The sequence below is a fragment of the Panthera onca genome, chromosome A1 (genome assembly GCF_046562875.1).
Source record: "Panthera onca isolate mPanOnc1 chromosome A1, mPanOnc1 haplotype 2, whole genome shotgun sequence".
Lineage (NCBI taxonomy): Eukaryota > Metazoa > Chordata > Mammalia > Carnivora > Felidae > Panthera > Panthera onca.
Genome location: NC_138339.1, coordinates 54,485,252 through 54,501,122, shown reverse-complemented (window position 1 = coordinate 54,501,122; position 15,871 = coordinate 54,485,252).

The following is a 15,871-nucleotide window of genomic DNA, read 5'->3' as shown; positions in this document are numbered from 1 at the left end:
AGTTTAGCTATATGACTAGCCTAGTAGCTTTGAGTCTCAGTTTCACTGGTGAGAGGGAATAACACCACATATGGGGTTTTTGTAAGACTGAAATGAGATGCTTGATATAATGCCTGGTATATGCTCAACAAATGCAAGCTCTCTTTAATTTCCCTACCAGAATTAGGAGAGGGATAGCTGCATTTCCTCTTCCAAATGCATGAGAATACTTCTCTTAGATCCTTTGGTAGGTTAAGAAGAAACAAAAATTGAGAAAAGTTAAATGGTTTACCAGGATCAGTCAGTAAATAACGACATCAATGAATAAGGAACCCACCTTTTTCCAATTCTCACCCCCACCAATACCTACCTATTTCTCATTAGATTATATTTCAGACTATAGTATATGCATTATGGATGATCTCAGAATAATATGAAAGGTATTTATTTATAAAGGGTTGATGCACAGAGATGTAGATATATAGAAGGAAAAGAGTAGTAAACTGGATCTAAAAGGAGTGGGGCTATTACCACTCATAGGTCAAATAATGAGTGGGAGCAGTTGCCAAAACCTGGAAGAAAAGAGGGTGATGTAGCAGAATCCTCCTTGAACAACCTGTATTTGAGGGACATACCTAGCTAAAGGTGACATTGCAAAAAGGAAATACAAAGAGCCACTCCTCAGGCCTCACTCTTCTCCATCTCTCCAGTTTCCTATAGGGAGGCTACATTAGCCTGATCCAGCTGGAAGCCAGAGGCCAAGGGATCACCACTGATGTAATTTCTACAGATTAGTCTCCTAGACACAGAGGAGAGAAACTTCAAGAGTGGGTTTAAAGGAACAGATGCAAGATGTCCAGCACAAGTTCCAAAGGTGGTAATTCCAATGTTCACCAAGGTCATTTATAACTCTGAACACAAATTTTTAGTGGTGACTAGGTTTTGCAACTAAGCCACAAGTCTACTAAATTCAAACATACCTCAAGAATAAAACTCTAGTAGTAAACCTCTCCTCCAAAGATGGGATAAATGTTCATAAATAAATCACAAAAAGTCAGATAAAGAATTATTACATTAACTTATAAACATATATTAATTGTGAATCTTTGGTAAAGGGCCAAGGTCTTTGCTTTAATGTGAGTCTACAAACAACTGAAATTGCACATGGTCTTTCTTCCATAAATGGCTTCCATTGCACATCACCTTAGTTTCCCTACATTTGTTTCTTGAAAGCTGTACAAGGATTTGAAAACACTTGTGTAGCATTGCTGGCATAGAACCCTTCTAAATTTTTAATAAGTTTTCCCAATATTTTGTAATCACCCTTCGTACCCAGTTCAATAGCCATCTATGTATACTCTCTTCTTTGAGACTTTACAAAATATCCAAAGTAGTTTTTAACTTTTCAGTATAATTTCATTAATTTGTGTAATATTTAACATTTAATAATTTAATATTAATATTAATAAATTTTAATATTAATATCATTTATTTAATTGTTAATTATTTGATATTATTTAATGTTAATAAATTTAATATTTAATAATTTACATATTTAAATATTGATTAAATATTACAAAAATTAATGGAATTTATAATTACAATAACAAAATAATAATAATTACAATAAAATGAAAAAGTCAAACAGATGTAGAAACAAAAACAACTGTTATTGTACAAAACTCAAATGGTGGGAGTATGTAGGTATGAGCATGATAAAAATTGCCGGCTTCGTGAAAGCCTTCAGGAAGCAAAAGAAACTTTCAGTGCATTTTACAAGAAGAATGGAGTCAGATTAATCCGGCAAGTCAGTTAACAGAATCCACTTAAGAATCAGTCTACTATAATAAATAGCACTAGTTTACCCAAATCTACCATTTGCATCACTGCCTCTTAGAGTCAAGGTACTTCACTTAGCTCTATAAATATGAATTTACTGGATAAATGGACAAATAGATGGATAGAAGAGTGTATGGAGAAAAGGAAGGAAAGAAGGGAGGTGGGCATTTGGAGACTCAAACCACCTTGAAAGACATGTCCTCTGTGTCAAGAAAACAGGACAGTGCTATTGCTGGGTCATAGGGTAGGAAAAAAAAAAAAAAAAAAAAAAGAGGTTAGAGTGGGAGAGAGCCAAAGCATAAGAGACTGTTAAAAAACTGAGAACAAACTGAGGGTTGATGGGGGGTGGGAGGGAGGGCAGGGTGGGTGATGGGTATTGAGGAGGGCACCTTTTGGGATGAGCACTGGGTGTTGTATGGAAACCAATTTGACAGTAAATTTCATATATTAAAAAATAAAAAAAATTAAAAAAAAAAAAAAAGAAAACAGGACAGGGGGAACAGTACGGATGATTCTTAAACCACTATGCATGTATACCAGAACTGAAAAATTCAGTAAAGAGCTCACAGGGTAGAAGCCAGGTTTGTCAGTGTAGGAACGGGAAGTTACAAACAAGAAGAGACCAGAATGATCATGTGGTAATGGGTTAGAGTTGTAGACATCAGCATTCTCTTATGTTTATCTTGATATAAATATAAATAGGTACATACAGAAGTATTTACAGGTATGTGTATATGCATGGCTAGCACACACGCATATTATTTTCTTACTCTGTCAGCTAAGAAAGCCTAGAAGCAAGGATGTCCCTGTAGCAATGAGTAAATCTAAGGCTCAGATCTTTGTTCCTAATACCATTCTTCAACACAAGAAACAAAAAGGATCCTTGCAGAAATGATTGATTCTAGAGCTGGAGCAGGGAATATACAAGATGAGCCTGGAGAATCTTATAGTAGATAAGTGCTAAAAGCAAACAAACAAAAGCAAAAACAAAAGAATACAATAATAAGGGCATGTCAAAGGACAGAAGCCAACTGAAAGAGCTCCCAGCGGCCAAAGCTGGAACAGTTTGAGCAACGAAATAAGTACAGTCGAATAAACTGGGGGAAAAGAGACAAATCTTCCACGCAAAAGAATTCTAAATACTTTATGTATATATCCTACCTTCAAGAAGGTAAAGAATAACTCCCATTTCTTAAGTTTAGGTCACTTTCAATGACTTCTTTCCAAAGAGGACAGTATGTAAAGGGGGGAAAAGAGTAATCATACAATGGAGAACCCTGACAAATACCATTTCAGCCAGAAGATAAGGTACTATCAGCAGCACTACGTCATGTTCAAAGTATGTGCCCTTGACATAATGTGACGAGAATGGCACTTTACTTCTGTACTCTTCCTCCCCAAAATTCATAACCCTGGTATAGTCAGGAGAAAAACACCAGACAAATTCCATTTGAGGGACAATCTAAAAGTACCTGATCACTATGCCTCAAAACTGTCAAGGTCATGAAAACAAAAAAAGTCTGAGAAACTGTCACAACCAGAAGGAACTAAAGAGACCTGATGACTAAATGTAATATGGTATCCTTGATGGGATATTGGAACAGGGGGAAAAAAGAATTAAGTAAAAACTAAGAAAATCTGAATAAAGTATGGATTTAATTAATAATAATGTTTCAATATTGGTTTATTAATTGTGGCAAATTCACCATACCAATGTAATATGTTAATAATAGGGGAAGGTGAGGATGAGGTAGAACTCTCTGTACAATCCTTGCAACGTTCTATAAATCTAAAACTATCCTAAAATTTAAAAGTTTATTTTTAAAAACCCAGTAGGGATTTTTTTTTTAGCAACCACGAACCTATAACCTCTATGTTCGTCCAAAGCAAGGAAAAATAAACCTTATCTTGCCTTCTTCCCCAAGGTCATCGCAAACAACTCTTTCTCCTTTCTAGCCATGTTGTACCTCTTTTCAATCTTCAAGGATGATATTTCCTAAAATTCTAGACATGCTGTTCGGCCAGAAAAACTCTTCCCAATTTTACTTATCTAGTACTTTCTTTTCTGTCGGAAGCAATCCACAAGACCTATATTAAACACAAAAGCTATCCGGAAAGAGCAGAAAGGCATACATAATCTTTCTTTGAATTTGGTAGGAACCAGCAGAAAAATAGCCCCCATTCATAATGCAAATAGGCAGTAGGAAATTTTCTCAACAAGAGATTAAGAGGCCCTGATGTTATGAAATGTTAATTTCCTATTCCCTCCTCAGGTTCACATTTGGTTTTTTTTTTTGTTTTTTTTGTTTTTTTTGTTTTTTTTTAACATTTATTTATTTTTGAGACAGAGAGAGACACAGCATGAACGGGGGAGGGGCAGAGAGAGAGGGAGACACAGAATCGGAAGCAGGCTCCAGGCTCTGAGCCATCAGCCCAGAGCCCGACGCGGGGCTCGAACTCGCGGACCGCGAGATCGTGACCTGAGCTGAAGTCGGACGCTTAACCGACTGAGCCACCCAGGCGCCCCTCTCAGGTTCACATTTGATGCCAACCATTTCCACCCTACATAGAACCCAAAAGATGCCCAGCAACCTTGATCCAGTTTGCAACTAAGAAGCAATGGAAATAATGAATAATTAAGAGGCTAGGGACCATTTGAGGTGGAAGCTTCCAATTTACCGAAACTATGAAACTGATCTTAACAACTACCTGTAAGGATTGTTAAGGGTAGCAGGCCTTACAGATCTGTAAGCCTTTTTTTCTGTTTAAGTGCCAGGAAGTGGATACCCATACTTTTGTTTTCCACAAAACAAAAGTCCTTAGAGGAAATATAATTCAAACTTGTCTAAAGAGATAAAAATAGGAAAAAAAAATACTAAAATTGTACCTAACCACTTGGCAAACAAGGACTTATTTAAAAAGACAGGGAAAGTAGTAGAGACAGATGGGCATAATTTTACATAACTCTTCTCCCTTTTAGGACCTAAAATAGGTTGAGAGTCAAATTGAAAATTTTGTCCATTCCCTTTTCTTCTTTATAGTACTCATTACACTTGTAATTATTAAGATCTGTTTCATTCCATTTTGTTAACTAAATCCCCACAATCTACTTTGGTGTTGTTACATAGTAAATGCTCAGTTAACAGACTTCTTGAGTGATAAAATATTTATGCCTCTTATCTAGTTTCTGGACTGTTTTAATGCACCTAGATGCATATTTTTTAACTGTAGTTCTTTGACTTAATAAAGTACTTAAATCAATTTTCCTTCAGGGGCTCAGCTATTTTATTAATGAAATTTAAAAATGGTTTTAATTATAATTTCTCAGTCTACATTATACCAATGACACAAGGGTTTAATCAGAAATTTATTTATAATTAATTTGTCTTTTTTCAAAAAGGCCTTTCAAAAAGGCATAGAAAATGTCTGTCACTCACCTTTGAAAGACCTGGCTAAATGGCTCCTTAAACCTTCTGGTTAATCTAGCCACAGGGAATATTAAATATTTAGGAATGAAGTGGCATCTAGTTTGTCAGAACAGTTCCATTTAAATTATACTCCCTTGTAACCAACTGTAACTGATGATTTAATTAGGTGGACGGTGTGAGTTACAATGATCATTAATAAACTGTGTTAATGTCATCAAAATTCCTATTCTCCAGAGTTGAAGTAACAGAAAGAAAAAAAAAAAAATAAAAAGCAAAACCCTACCTAGAAAGGAAGATAGCCTATATCTCACAAAATTCACTCTGGTTTTTTTTTTTTTCCATCCAGTAATTAGCCTTGTTTTGTTTGGTATATTCACACTAATTACAGCAACAGCTTTATTTTGCTTTGTATAAAAGACTGCTTCACTCGATAACATTTGCAGAAAAAGTATGCATTGTGTAGCTGTTACAAAGTATCCAAAAAATGATGCTTTTGTATTCTTTTTCAAGGTATTCATTCATAAGAGCTGTTATTATTATTATTAAACTTGTGTCGAATAAATAAAAACTATCAGAAAACTAATATGCAAATAAAACTAAGTCTTTAGAGACCATATATTGCAATGTCTTTTAAAGCATTTATTTTGGAGCCCATATGTGGACTCCAAAGAAACATTTCCCATCTTACAAATGAAAACAGACATGGAAAAATATCTGAGAAGAATATCATTTAGGACCTTGGATTTACTTCAGAGGCTAACACCATCAAGAAAAATTCCTTAGGGGCACCTGCATGGCTCAGTCGGTTAAGCGTCCAGCTTCAGCTCAGGTCATGATCTTGCAGTTTGTGAGTTCGAGACCTGCATCAGGCTCTGTGCTGACAGCTCAGAACCTGGAACCTCCGTCAGATTCTGTGCCTTCCCCTCCCTGCCCCTCCCCCACTCGCTCACACACATGCTCTCTCTCTCTCTCTCTCAAAAAAAAGTATTTAAAAAAAGGAAAAAAAATCCTTAAAGCTTGCTCAGAAGGCAAGCCGACAATGACACTGAGTGGGAAGATGGAATCCTACATCCACTTGTGGCAGGACCCACTGCAATCTGCTGATCAAACTGATTCCATATGGCACCCAAAAATGAAAGAGGCTTTCATTTCTCATTTTATAAGCTGGAAGTGATATCACAATGAGGAATTCTATTTCAAACTCCCAGCTATCTAAATGACAAACCCTATACCATTTGCTCATCGGCACAAGAGAAAAAATTGAAGTAGGTTTAGTTCCCTGAATAAGGAGAATAGCAGCCTTGGAGGATCCTTAAAAAAAAAAAAAAAAAAAAAAAAAAAAAAAACAAGCCCATATACCCTAAGTAACTCTCTTTAAATCTGAAACTTCCACAAAGGATCCATTACTGATAGGAGTCTGCACTGAAATGGATTAAGACTTACCTGTCCTCAAAGAGAGAAACATTAAACAACTAATTCAATAGAAAGGATTAGTTTACCTCTTGAACCAATTAAAGCCACTATAACCTAAAAGAGTAAGATGACCGGAAAAAATGTACCACAAGGCTGGCAGGTTTTCTTTGAGAGGAAAAAGGGCAACATGTGGAAAATCGCAATCAAAGAATACAATCACAGAACACACTGGTAGAGTCCACCAATAACAGACACGATGGGCATTCACTAATTTTTTTCCACATCTTTTACCAAATATGCAATATTTTCAAGGTCTTGTATTCCTATGAAGTGGAAAGAGAAAGGAATGTAGCAGTGGATGAACACCACTTAAGTGCCCGCAGCTTTGCATGCATTATCTTATTTCTCCCATTACAGCCCTGTGAGGTAGGTCGTGGTCTTCATTCTACGAGAGAGGAAACAGACACAAACAGCAGTAAGCACGTTGCTCAAGATCACACACCTACAAAGTGGCAGAAGCAGCATCTAAACTTCTGCCGACACAAATTCCCACGCAAGTTCCTGCAGAAGAAATAAAGACATCCTCTGTCTTTCTCCCTGGTTCAGGGATGGGTTTCTGGAGTGCAGATGATGTCGCAGTTAAAGGCTACTGTAATAAATATGTCTGTGACAGTGCTATAAGGAAGGGAGCATAGAGCACATTAGAAGTTGAGAAATAAGGGAAGATTTGCAAAATGAAATTTAAGTTGCGCCCATGGCAAACTGTGTGACATGTGGCTCAAGAAGCACTGCAGAAGAAACTGTGTAAACAAAAGAACAGAAATGAAATACTTTAATGGACGTTTGGGACACAACACACAATCAATTTTGGCTTCAGAATAGGGTACAGATAAGCAATGTGCTTGATTTACAAAGCAAAGGGACAGATTTGCAGAATGAGCTCTGGAGTTAGCTGTGTGAACTTGTACAAATTATTGAAGTCCTCTAAACCTCTGTGTCCTCATCTATAAAATAAGGATAATGGTACAAATCTCTAGATTTGTCTCAAAAGATTAAATGATATGACACATGTCAAGCTCTTAAGATGGGGCAAGGCACATAACAAGTGCATTAACTGTCAAAAGCTATTGTTATTATGTGGGGAGATACTGTGGGACAAGACTGAAAAAGAAGGTTCAGACAACACTGAAGACCGGTGTGAATGCCACTGAGAAGAGTTCACATAATGTACTCATGGCAACAGAGAGGTAATACTGAAAGTTTGTGAGTCAAGGGATTTTCTGAGAAGAGCCGATTTCAGAAAGAATATATTGGTGGTATCCAGGATGGACTAGAAAAAAGAGACTAGCATTAGTGAATGAATTGAGACAAAAGTCCAAATAAGCAAAGGTACAGGAAGATACCAAATACCCAAAACTAGCATCTAAAGTGCCAGAATGGAACTAAATATAAACAAAGACAAGAATGATATTCTGTAATTACATACAGAACTAGCCTTCACATCCTACTATAGAGGCCATCTATGGTTATTGAGGCAAATATTAACTGATCACATAAAGTTAGTGCATCTGTGCTAGTAGGAGATGCAGTAATGAGATCCTATGGCACTAAATGACTACGTAATTCTACAAATATTAACTGAGTTTGTCCAGTTTTTTTCTGCTTTGAAATAGATGTTTGGGATACAGTATTGAATATTCCCTTATATTATTCACATCCTCAAAGCACTCAGACTCTAGTATGTGATCTAATGGAACATACATCAGTTGTATCAATAGGTAGTGAATGGAAGAATCACGCTTGATCATATCAGTGGCATTTCTATGGTCAAACAGACCAGAAATACTCTCAGCCTAAACACTTAGCAAATTTGTGACTTGAATGAATTACTTGTATTCCCAGACTCAGTTTTCCTTATCTAGAAATAGGTATATTGAGAGTTAAAGCTTGACATAATCATGGTGAGGATTAAATGAGAGCATGTATTTGAAGACGGTCAAGACTGGTATTATATGATCTAAAATACAAATTAAGAATATTTAATGTGTTGGGGTACCTGAGTGGCTCAGTTGGTTAAACGCCCAACTTTGGCTCAGGTCATGATCTCAATCCTTGTGGGTTCGAGCCCCGTGTTGGGCTCTGGGCTGAATCAGGCTCAGAACCTGGAGCCTGCTTTGGATTCTTTGTCTCCCTCTCTTTCTCTGCCCCTCCCTGACTCACACTCTGTCTCTCAAAAATGCATAATCATTTTTTTTAAAAAAGAATATTTAATGTGTTTAAGGAACTGAAAAAAGGGAATTAGAGGCACAGAGGAAAAGAGACTATCAAGACTTTTAAAAAAGAATCAAAGAGAAGCGTCAGAGATAGAAAATAACAGTAAAATTTTAAATATACTGGATCAGTTAAAGAGACCTCTGAAGAGGTGGTTAATGAACTGAAAGGCAGAACTGAAGAACTAACTCAGAATGAAGCACACAAAAAGAAACAAAATAAAAACCAAGTTAAAAGAGAGGAGATAAGGTGTAAATTCTAACACAAATTTGATATTCCAGAAATGATGGGAAAAATAGAGGGAAGAAAACATTTAGATGGAAACATTTAAGATTGCTTTAGGACAACAGTACTTTGGTTTCAGAAACACAACAAAGACTGCTAAAGAAAAGTCTAAAATCCAAGAAGAAACATTAAAAAAAAAAAAAAAGTGGGGTAGCTACAGATAAAAATTTAAGAGGTAGTGATAATGATGATGCTATCATCTACTTCTGTGGTCAGTAAAACAACACAGAAATAAAATATTTGATAAATAATACATTAATTGAGGGTGGGCAGTATATGCTGCATCTTTAAGTACTCCTTGTAATATTTGACAAAAGACAGACCTATTTGTTAAGTGAAATTGCAGAAATAAATCCAACCTCTTGATATTCACAATAAATGCAAATGAACTATGATAAAGAGAAACAAAAAGAATAAAGTTGGTTACACTAAGTAACTATAAAACCAAATAAACTAAGGGAAACAAATCTGTATCAGATAATACATATCTTAAGGGGGAAAAAATATAAGAGACAAAAAGGATTATTATAAATAGGTTAAAAAAGTAAAAGACCAAAACAAGAGAAAAGTCAAATAAAAAAGAAGGAAGGAAAAAAATAATAAAGATAAGGACAGAAATCAATGAGACAGAGATGATTGGTAAAATGAAAAGTTAGTAAGTTAACAAAGTTCCAGAAAGACATATCAAGAAAAAGAATTAAAAATTTATAAATCAGAATTAAAGTGAGTAAATTATTACAATATGACACTATTTAAATTTTTTTACATGCTGGGCCATATGGGTGGCTCAGTCAGTTAACTTCTGACTTGATTTTGAATCAGGTCAGGATCTCAAAGTCGTGGGATCAAGCCCCACATCAGGCTCTGTGCTAAGCATGGAGACTGCTTAAGATTCTCTCTTTCTCTTTCTCTCTCTCTTTCTCTCTCTCTCTCTCTCTCTCTCTCTCTCTCTCTCTCTCTGTGTGTGTGCCCCTCCCCTGCTTGTGTGCCCAGTCCTTCTATGTAAAAAAAAATTTTTTTTAATTAAATAAAAATGTTTAGGGGCACCTGGGTGGCTCAGTCAGTTGAATGTCCAACTTTGGAGCAAGTCATGATCTCACAACTTGTGAGTTTGAGCCCCACATTGGATTTGCTGCTGTCACTCTAGAACCTACTTCGGATCCTCTGTTCTCCTCTCTCTCTCCCTCTCCCCACTCATTCACTCTCCCTCTCTCTCTCTTTCTCTCTTAAAAATGAATAAACAATTTTTAAGAATGTTTAAAAGCTATGGAAAACTAAAGGTAACAAATTAAAACCTAGATAAAAAGAGTATGCTTTGGGAAATATATAAAATGTCAAAATAGGAAAGTGGAACAGGCCAATAGCCATAAAATAACTTAAAAGTGGTAATTACAGCAGTTGTTTTTTGTTTTGTTTTGTTTTTTAAGTAGGCCCCATGCCCAACGTGGGACTTGGATTCACGACCCTGAGATCAAGAGTTGCATGTTCTACTGACTGAGCCAGCCAGGCACCTCATGGCAGTTTATTTTAAGTTAAGCTAAAAATGACATGTTAAGCTAGAAATAAGATTCCCAGAATCCTCTTCCTTGAATAGTTGAGTTAAAGCCGGCCAAAAGAGAAATGTGTAAAAGATTTGGAAGGCAGAAATGAAGCAGCTGCCATTACTCTCTGAAGGTTGTCATAGTCAGTTGTGGTGACAGACTAGTGGTATGCTGGAACCAGCCTGTGCCAGTTCACAGGAGCTGATTATGCATATTTCTTCACAACTTCAAATTTGAAGACTTCATATTGGTAGCTTTAAATCAAACATGGTGGCAATATTTACACCACTGAAATTGGCAAACACTTAAATCAGTAAGCTCCCCGCTCCCCTGCTCCAGCCTGTTGTTAAATATTTTCAGCACAACACTGTAACAGATAGGAAAGTGTCAATGGGTTCCCTGCTAATTAACAGTAACCATTATCAGATGTTTTGAAAGCAATGATGATCTTATTCAAGAAATTCCTAAGCGAATATCAGTCAGTCAGAGAAAGAAAAATATCATATGATTTCATTCATATGTGGAATTTAAGAAACAGAGCACATGAATACAGGGGAAGGGGAGGAAAAGTAAGAATAAAACAGAGACAGAGGCAAACCATAAAAGACTCTTAAACACAGAGAACAAACTGAGGGCTGCTAGAGGGGTGTTAGGTGGTGGGGGGGATGGGTTAAATGGGTGATAGGCATTAAGGAGGGTACTTGTTGGGAGCACTGGGTGTTAATATGTAAGTGATGAATCATTAAATTCTACTCCTGAAACCATTATTACACTACATGTAAACTAACTTGGATTCCAGTTTTTAAAAATTAAGTTTAAAATTTAAAAAAAGAGAGTCCTAGCTGCTCTAAATTCTTGCCAACACTTGATACTGTCCTTTTTTACTATTAGCCGTTTTAATGAAAGAGTATCTTATGCATTTAAATTTACATTACCCGATGACAAATGTTGAAAACCTTTATGTATTTACTATTTGTGTACTTTCATTTGTGAAGTATATGTTCAAAGTTTTCATTCATTTTATTGATTTTGAAGCTGTATTTTTCTAATTCAAATGTTAAAAACTATAAATCCTACTAAGCAATACTTCAGTTGAATCTTATTGAATATCACCACTGCAAATTTTGTATGTTGTCATTTTCATTTCATTTCAATTATTTCTAATTTACTGCAAAATTATTCTACTACTCATGATTATACAGAAGAGTGTTGTTTATGTTCCAAATATTTGAAGATTGGTAGGAAATTTTTGGCTATTTATTTTTAATTTTATTTTATTGTTACCGAGAACATAGTATGGCATAAATCATATTAAATTTATTGAGACACAAAAAAATAAACAAATATTTTTTTAATTCAAAAAAAAATCCAGAAAGTACACAGTAGTGTGATTATGGGATCTTAGAGTAGTTCTATTTTTAAGTTTCTGAGGAACCTCCATACTGTTTTCCACAGTGGCTGAAACTAACAGAACAGTATGCTAACTATACTGGAATTAAAATTAAGAACTTACTAATAAAAAAAAAGAGGGGCATCTGGGTGGCTCAGTCAGTTAAGTGACTCTTGATTTCAGCTCAGGTCCTGATCTCACAGTTCGTGAGTCTGAGCCCTGCATTGGGCTCTGTGCTGACAGTACAGAGCCTGCTTAGGATTCTCTCTCTCTCCCTCTCTCTCTCTGCCCCTTCCCCACTTGTGCTCATGCTCTCTCTCTCTCTCTCTCTCTCTCTCTCTCTCTCAAAAATAAATGGACTTAAAAAGAAAGTCCAGAAAGTATAAAAAAGAATGTAAACTCACTGCTTATACTGCAAAGCCAAGTATTAACCTAAAACCCAATCTGGATACAAGAAATGACATTATAGGATCATTTCAACATATAAACATAGGTATCAAAATCCTAAATAAGATATAAACTATTCTAACTCTATATTAAAATGTCTACATCATAACCAAACAGGGTTTATCCCAGGAATATAGCAAATGTAACATCAAAACATCTAATCACCATAATGTACCACATTAATGGGCTAAGAAAAAAAGACCTGATCCCTTCAAAAGATGCAGTAGAGGCATTACACAAACCTTAATAGTTTATAGGATTATTATTTAAAAAATAAAAATAAAAACTTAGAAATAAGAAACAGAAGAGGCCTTTCTTAACTTGATAGATTCTGCCCAAATTCCACAGCAAATACATAATCAATGGCACAAGGTTAGACATTATTCCCTATAATATCACAAACAATGCCACTCTTAAATCTATAGTAGATGCCATAAACCATAAGAAAGTCATAAGCCAATGCCATAAGCCAAAGAAAAGAAATAGAAGGATGAGGATTTTAAAGAAAAAAATCAAATTGTTAATTTTACAAACAATATTATCTCTTGCATAGCCAACCCAAGAAAATCAACAAAATACTTTCATTAATAAGAGCTGAAAAAGGATTGCAAATAAAATATTAACATGAAAATACATAGATTTGTCTGTAATAATAACTAAATAATATAAAACAAGATACTAGTGACACCCCTTACAAAGTACCTATAAAATATCTAGGAATCACCCTAAAGTAAAAGACCATTTTCAGGAAAAAATAATAACTATTAAAAATGTTTAAAACTGAGTAAAAAGTCATATTATGTGCATGTATGAAACAATTAAATAGTTAAAAGATACCAATTGTCCCCTAGACTACTATACAAATTTCATGTCAATCCAAAAAATATTATGAGTAAAAATGAATGCAATTTGATAGGTACTTTCTATAATTTATAATGAAAAACACTGAATCATAAGTAGGTAGGACAATTTAGAAATATAAGAAAAAAATGGAGGGCTTACTCTGGCAAATATTATAAACCCAAAGAGATAAAGATAAATATAAAGATTAGATAGACAGACAGACAGTAATTAATGAGTGCAAAAACAGACAATTAGGCCAGTGGAAAAGAATAGAGGAGCTTTGTTTGTAATAAACATCATAAATCAATAAGTTTAGAATGCATTCAAGGGTAAATTGTGTGGGACAGTTCCTCAACAGAAGGAAAAAAACAGTAATACAAAAATATAAAGCTAAAGAAAAAAGATATAGGAGAAGATCTTTAGGAACTTAGGGATAGAGAAGGAAATCATTTTTTAAAATAGTCAAAATTAGGGGGCGCCTGGGTGGTTCAGTCAGTTAAGTGTCCAGCTCTTGGTTTTGGCTCAGGTCATGATCTCATGGTTTGTGAGTTCGAGCCCCACATTGGGCTCCATGCTGACATGGTACAGCCTGCTTGATGTTCTCTCTCTCCCTCTTTCTCTGCCCCTCCCCCGCTCACTGTCTCTTTCTCAAAAATAAACAATAAACTTTTAAAAATAATAAAAGAGTCAAAAATAGGGGTGTCTAGATGGCTCTGTTAAGTATCTGACTTCGGCCCAGGTCATGACTTCACTGTTCGTGGGTTCGAGCCCCACTTTGGGCTCTGTGCTGACAGCTCAGAGCCTGGAACCTGCTTTGGATTCTGTGTCTCCCTGTCTCTCTGTGCCTCCCCTGCTCAGCCTCTCTACTCTCTCTCTCAAAAATGAATAAAACATTTAAAAAAATTTTAAATAGTCACAATTATATACCATAAAAAGACAAAATAATTTTAATCCAAATTTCATAAAATATTCCTGTTCAATGAATAATTTGACAAATTATGAATGACTGATTGAGGTAAGGCATTCACAATAATTAAGACAATCAAAGGATTAATTATAATAATGTATAGGGAATCCCTATAAATCATCCCCCAAAACTAGAAATCTATAAATAAAATGGGCAAAGCTATGAATAGACAATTTATAAAAAGAAAAACCTTTAATAGCTATTAAGCATATGATGTTTGACATCATTAATAATTAGAGAAATGCAAATTAAAAAGATGAGATGTCTCCAAAACCAGACACAGACCCACTAAAAAGGAGGACTATAGACCAATTTCCCTGATGAACACGAATGCAAAAATCCTCAACAAGATATTAGCCAACCAGATTCAACAATACATTAAAAAAAATTATTCACCACGACCAAGTGGGATTTATACCTGGGATGCAGGGCTGGTTCAATATCCACAAAACAATTAACGTGATTCATCACATCAATAAAAGAAAGGACAAGAACCATATGATCCTCTCAATAGACGCAGAGAAAGCATTTGACAAAATACAGCATGCTTTCTTGATAAAAACCCTCAAGAAAGTAGGGACAGAAGGAGCATACCTCGAGATCATAAAAGCCACATATGAATGACCCAACACTAATATCATCCTCAATGGGGAAAAACTGAGAGCTTTCCCCCTAAGGTCAGGAACAAGACAGGCATGTCCACTCTCACCACTGTTATTCAACATAGTATTGGAAGTCTTAGCCTCAGCAATCAGACACAAAGAAACACAAAGAAATAAAAGGCATCCAAATCGTCCAGGAGGAGGTCAAACCTTCACTCTTTGCAGATGACATGATACTCTATACGGAAAACCCAAAAGATTCACCAAAAAAACTGCTAGAATTGATTCATGAATTCAGCAAAATTTCAGGACATAAAATCTACGCACAGAAAGCGGTTGCATTCCTACACACCAACAATGAAGCAACAGAAAGAGAAATCAAGGAATCGATCCCATTTACAGTTGCACAAAAGACCATAAAATACCTAGGAATAAATCTAACCAAAAAGGTGAAAAATCTATACCCTGAAAACTGTAGAAAGCTTATGAAAGAAAGTGAAGAGACAAAACAGATGAACATAAGGGAAGGGAAACAAAAATAATATAAAAACAGGGAGGGGGACAAAACAGAAGAGACTCATAGGGAGAACAAACAGGGTTACTGGAGGGGTTGTGGGAGGGGGGATGGGCTAAATGGGTAAAGGGCACCAAGGAATCTACTCCTGAAGTCATTGTTGCACTACATGCTAACTAATTTGGATGCAAGTTTTAAAAAATAAAAAATAAAATTAAAAAAAAGAAGAAATATCTCCTTTAGATCAGCAAGCATCCTATTTTTAAAATGTGAATTTTCTTAGAAAGAAAGAGGATGAGATGTCACTTTACATTAGAAAGGCAAATTTTAAAAGATCAAATAATATCAATTG